At 42.4% G+C, this 5,797-nt stretch overlaps 1 pseudogene; it reads right to left on the bottom strand.

Moving 5' to 3' along the window:
* Window positions 1-1,952: 1,952 nt before the first annotated feature.
* Window positions 1,953-4,067, bottom strand: LOC125921725 (60S ribosomal protein L7-like; annotated as a pseudogene).
* Between the last annotated feature and the right edge of the window lie 1,730 nt (window positions 4,068-5,797).

Raw genomic sequence — 5,797 nt, 5'->3', positions numbered from 1 at the left:
TTCTATAATTCTAAAATGTTTGTTGTTGGAAGAACGGATCCCCTTAATTTCATTTGTCTCAATTCCAAGCATCTATTTCCTCCATGAAGTCTTATTATTCCCTTCCTTATATGGTTGAAAATCAGGCAAGGACCTTATGTCCTTGCTCCCACAGACTCCTCCCTTCTCCTCCAGACACTCCCCTATTCCCATGGGAATCTCCTTCTAGCCTGGAAAATTCACCTCCCATCGTGTGTCTGGCCCAAGCACTTGGTCAATGCCCACAAATCCTCCATTTGGCCTTTTCTGGCAAAATCTTTCATGACTTCTTCAGACTTGCGTTATTGGAACTTAATAGCCAGAAACATGATCCTGCCTCACACTTCCCCAGCACCAACTATTTGCACAAATGAGGAGGAAAAGACACGTAAAAATAAAGATAAATATAAAATAGACATATATAATATGTATACCTAATAGAGAGATAATATACATAATAGAGAAAGCATATTATTGTGTCATAAAAAGCACAGATTAATAACTTAACAGAGTATTGTGCCATATTTTTTCCTAGAAGAACTTTAGACAGTGACATCCACACACAAATCAGTGCTTGCTCTGTGGATGGGGCGAGGAGAAGAGTATAGATGTCTGGCAAATTTCTTGACTCATCTAGAAGTTTCCACTCATGCCTGGAGTTGATGTGCCTTCATCCATCAATAGCCCTCCGCTGACCTTATCCCTACACCCTAGGAGCTTGAGCTTGGCGCAAGTAAGGGCAGAACTTCTCCCGACGCAGGATATTACCGCACGACTGCACAGAACGGGGAGGAGACTGGCCCTGGGCCACCTGAACACAACTCTACAGAGAAGAGGGGCTATCCGGAATTGCAGGCAACTTGGGTAGTCCAGCCATACTCCTCCTCCTTAGGCAACATCCTTCTCCAAATCTCTGCACTCAAAAAGTCAGAAGCAGCTCTCTGTTCCCATTAGAGAGGAGAGAATGAGGCTGGCTGCCATATTGGTATCCAGCCCTTCTCTCACCTAGTACCCATCACCAGGATGGTGTTCTACTTTTTCTTTTCTCCTGCCTGTGTCTTCCCTTTTCTGATTTCATTCATTCATTCATTCATTCATTCATTCATTAATGGAAAGTAAATGATCCCCCCCACCAAACCTCCCTTAAGTAACAAATGTGAAGAATTGGGTGTGTACTTGTCCCAGTTTCTCTTTGGTCAACCACATAACCTGCATTTGTTGTTGTTGTTGTTGTTGTTGTTGTTGTTGTTGTTAATCTTGTTCTTGTTGTTTTGAGGGGGGTTGTTTGTTTTACATTTCAGTTTGGAAGCGGTAACTGTTTATTAACTGGCCAGATTACAAAAATAATCATGATAGATACCTTAGTTTATTCTTCTGTTAAGAAAACCACAGACCCAAAAGTGGTATCACTTAGGTTAAGGCCCCAGGTCAGTAAACCAAGACTTAACACCTAATCTAACTGCAGTTTCAAGCCCCTAGAAGGGTAACCTTTAGCCAGTCAACATGGGAATTTCCTGGTCAGCGCTAGGAAATTTACTGATAGACCCTTTCCGTCCCCTTAGGAAAGCAACTTTACCTGAAACAACGGATTCTCTGCTTATAATCTCCTTTCTTACACCCCCTCTCTACCTTTAAACCTTTTCTCTTCTCTATCCTTTTGGAGATCCCTTCTACTTGCTAGATGGAATGCTGGCCCATTCACAAATCAATTAATAAACCCATTAGATCTTTAAAATGTACTCAGTTGAATTTTTGTTATTTAACACTTCTAATAAGCTTATTAATTTGGTCTTCCCTTTTGCCAGCATCTCTAACTTCTACAAAATGAATGGTCTTTTTCTTTTAATTTTTTAAATATTTATTTATTTTTGAGAGAGAGACAGAGCGAGCGCGTGCGCATGTGTGAGCAGGGGAGGGGCAGAGAGAGAGGGAGACACAGAATCGGAAGCAGGCTCCAGGCTCTGGGCTGTCAGCACAGAGCCAGACGCTGGGCTTGAACTCACGACCATGAGATCATGACCTGTGCCCACGTCAAACGCTTAACTGACTGAGCCACCTAAGGGGCCCCTGAATGGTCTTGTGCTTCCGGCCACCTCGTTCAGAAGATAATGGGAAGAACCAGTAGACACTGTTTGCTACTTTGAAGGGTTTGCCAACAGTGTAGATCTCATGAATTACATCCTCCACTCCAGCAATGCCATATTTACTAAGAGATGCGGCAATCAACTCTTGTTGATTCTGCCATAACCATGCATGAAAAACATGCACTTACGGACTTCCAGTTAATGGAAGCGTTGTTGAGCTTAACAAAGGTACCACTGAAAGTCTGGCGAATACAAAGAAGCCGCAGCACCTTTCAGAATTTGGGGGTCACACCGATCCTGATGGCAAGTGCCAATTTGGGTTCTGCAGGTGCAGAGAAGTTGCCAGCTTTTCTTGCCATCCTAGCTATTCTCGTATCGGTTCTGTACATCCATCTATATTCTTTGTGATAGCTTATCTTTTTCATAGATAAGCTTTTTCCTTGCCTTTCAAAACATCCTTTGGGCTAATTTCTTTCTTAAGCATTTGATTTTCAAGTTTTTTTGTTGGTCTGTTTTGTTTTGGTTTGTCTTTTCCTTTTTCTTAGGGATTCCTGACATAGCAGGAGCCATCTTTTTATTCTCTTCTGCATCTTCCCTGGCTCCAGCCAGAAAAGAGCACCACATAACCTGTTTATCATTTTTTATTTTTTTTTTTAATTTTTTAAGGGTTTATTTAAGAGCAAGAGAGACAGAGCATGAGTGGGCGAGGGACAGAGAGAGAGGGAGACACAGAATCCGAAGCAGGCTCCCGGTTCTGAGCTGTCAGCATAAAGTCCGACGCGGGGCTTGAACTCACGAACGGCGAGATCATGACCTGAGCCGTAGTCAGAAGCTCAACCGACTGAGCCACCCAGGCGCCCCAGTTTGTAATTTTTTTAACAGGTTGGTGTTATTCCCTTTACTTTGAATTTGCTTTTTTCCCCTCACTATTTATTGTAAGCATCCCTCTTGTTTGGGACATTTATATATCCCAATACATCACTTCCCACTGTGTGTTTGTGTGTGCAGACATGTGCCCATGCCATAATTTATTCATTTCCCTATTCAGGGGCATTCAGATTGCTTTCGGTTTGTTGACCCTACAAACAATGCTACAAAAAGCATTACTCTATATACGTCCTTTATCAAATGTGACCTTTCTTTAAGTTTATTTATTTATTTTGAGAGAGACAGCATGAGAGGGGGAGGGGCAGAGAGAGAGGGAGAGAGAGAATCCCAAGCAGGCCCTGTACTGTCAGGACAGAGCAGGATGTGGGGCTCAAACTCACAAAACCATGAGATCATAACCTGAGCCCAAGCCAAGAATCCAACGCTTAATCGACTGAGCCACCCACTTTTTCATGTAAGTTAGGATTCACGAACTAGAATTTCCATATAACGTATAGTCATTCTGATTCAAATGAGCACTGTCAGGTTTATTTACCAAGACAGTAGAATTCACACTGCTGCCACCAAAGTACTGGAATGCTCATATTCTTGAGTATATGCCAGCAATAATTGTTATTACTTGTTTAAATGTTTATTTCTGTTTGAGAGAGAGCATGAGCAGGGGAGGGGCAGAGAGAGAGACGGACAGAGGATCTGAAGCTGGCTCTGGGCTGACAACAACGAGCCCAACGCAGGGCTCAAACTCACGTACCTTGAGATCATGACCTGAGCCGACGACGGACACTCGGAAGACTGAGCCACCCAGGTGCCCCTGTTTTTGCTTGTTTAAAACGTTTCCCAGTCTCACGGGTGAAAAGTATTACTGTTGCAATTCAGTATCCTAGGCCAGGGGCAAAGAAGTAAATCCAAAGCAAAGAGAACTATGCCTGAGAATCTGAAATTCTTAGTTGCGCCCATTGGTATCTCTTTCTCCACCTGACCCTTGTTTCAGACCTACTTCCCTCTTTGCCAAGGTCTGAGAAAGTTGGAAATAGCCAGTGTTTTTCCTTGGTAGTGTTTTCTTAAAGATCAACAGGATTATGTCAACTGTTATTACAAGGAAAAGGCCACTGACACACCAGTTTAAAAAGGAAAAGGTGTGTCCACTGGCTAAAGTAAATAAAAGGGCAAAACACATAGTAACAGTTTTAAAACTTAACAGTTACAATAGTACTGAGGAAGCAGGTAAGACAAAGCTGGGGCTCGTTGCTTGCAAATTTCAGGGTGTCTCCTGAACTTTCACAGCCTAATTTGGGAAATTAAATGTCGAACATCCTTGAGAAGTTCCGATACTGGCATTGATATTAAAGGTTTCAAAAGGGTATTAACTACAGTCCTAATTTTGGCCCCACATGACACCCATGATTTCAGAATGATTCATGACTAATGAAAGGATGACCGAGCGTAAACTACATAACATACTGGTGTATGGACTCACCTAATTTTATTTTACATCAAAACAGAAATTGATGCAATTGTAAAACTAACACTCGTTCAATTTTAATTCATAGTCGGCAAGAAATCATTCTTCGTAAGTGGCAAGTGATTCAACTACAGTTAGAAGTAGTCTTTACTAGGGGCACCTGGGTGGCTCAGTGGGTTAAGAGCCCAATTCTTGATTTCGGCTCAGGTCACGATCTCATAGTTCATGGCTTCGAGCCTCACATCTGCCTCGCACTGGGAGTGTGGAGCCTACTTGGGATTCTCTCTCACCCCCTCTCTCTCACCCCCTCTCTCTCATCCTCTCCCCACCCCTAGTGTCTCTCAAAATAAATAAATAAACTTACAAAAAAATTTTTAAAGCAGTCCTACTAGTTGATAGGGGCAATGTATTGACTTGGAGAGGATGTGAAAATCATCTAACATTCCAACTCATATTGATTGTACATCGACAGAGAAAAAATGCTAAGAAATGATGCCACAAGGACAAGTTTGTCACAGTCCCTGAAGCAAGTAGGATCTGGCACAAGATCCCAGAGTAGCTCAGGAATAAAATACTCTATCTAAAACATAACACAGTCTGGGCATAACTCACTGCACAGTGCCCAATATGTCAGAGAGCTGAGCAGAAAATAATGGACACTACTATGTAAAAAAACACAATCACGGATTCATTTATATTGATGGGAGGGACACCTGGTTGGCTCAGTCAGTTAAGCGTCTGACTCTTGATCTCAGCTCAGGTCTTGATCTCAGGGTCGTGAGTTCCAGCCCCGCACTGGGCTTCACGCTGGACACGAACCCTACTCAAAAAAAGAAAAAAGACATATTGATGGGAAATACAGTGAAAAGAGACATTCTTTCTGGAAGAGCATGTGCACATTTCTTTTTGTGTCTCACATGGTATTATGACGTTAGTGGGTGTGCACATCAGTCTCGCTCATTCGTCTACAAGCTGACAGGCAGAAGGCTCTTCATCTTTTCGATGCCCCAAATCTAGCACAGTGTCAGGTTCAGAGTACATGCTCCATAAATGCTGAATGTAGAAATTGAAACATTGATGTTAAACCACTGGAAATACTGTAGTTAGATCTGTTGTTATGCCAGGGCTATGGGTTGAATTTTGCTCCCCGCCCCATGCAAATTCCTATATTGAAGTCCTAACCTGCAATGTGATTATATTTGGATATTGGGCTTTTAGGAGGTAATTAAGGTTAAATAAGATCATAAAAGCAGAGTCCTGATCCAATAGGATTGGTGGCCTTGTAAGAGGAAAAGAGACATCTCTGGGCAAACACACCAGTGAAAGAAAGCTATGTGAGCACACA

The sequence above is a fragment of the Panthera uncia genome, chromosome C2, assembly GCF_023721935.1.
Source record: "Panthera uncia isolate 11264 chromosome C2, Puncia_PCG_1.0, whole genome shotgun sequence".
In the NCBI taxonomy this organism is placed as follows: domain Eukaryota; kingdom Metazoa; phylum Chordata; class Mammalia; order Carnivora; family Felidae; genus Panthera; species Panthera uncia.
This window is presented reverse-complemented; position numbering and strand designations above follow the sequence as displayed.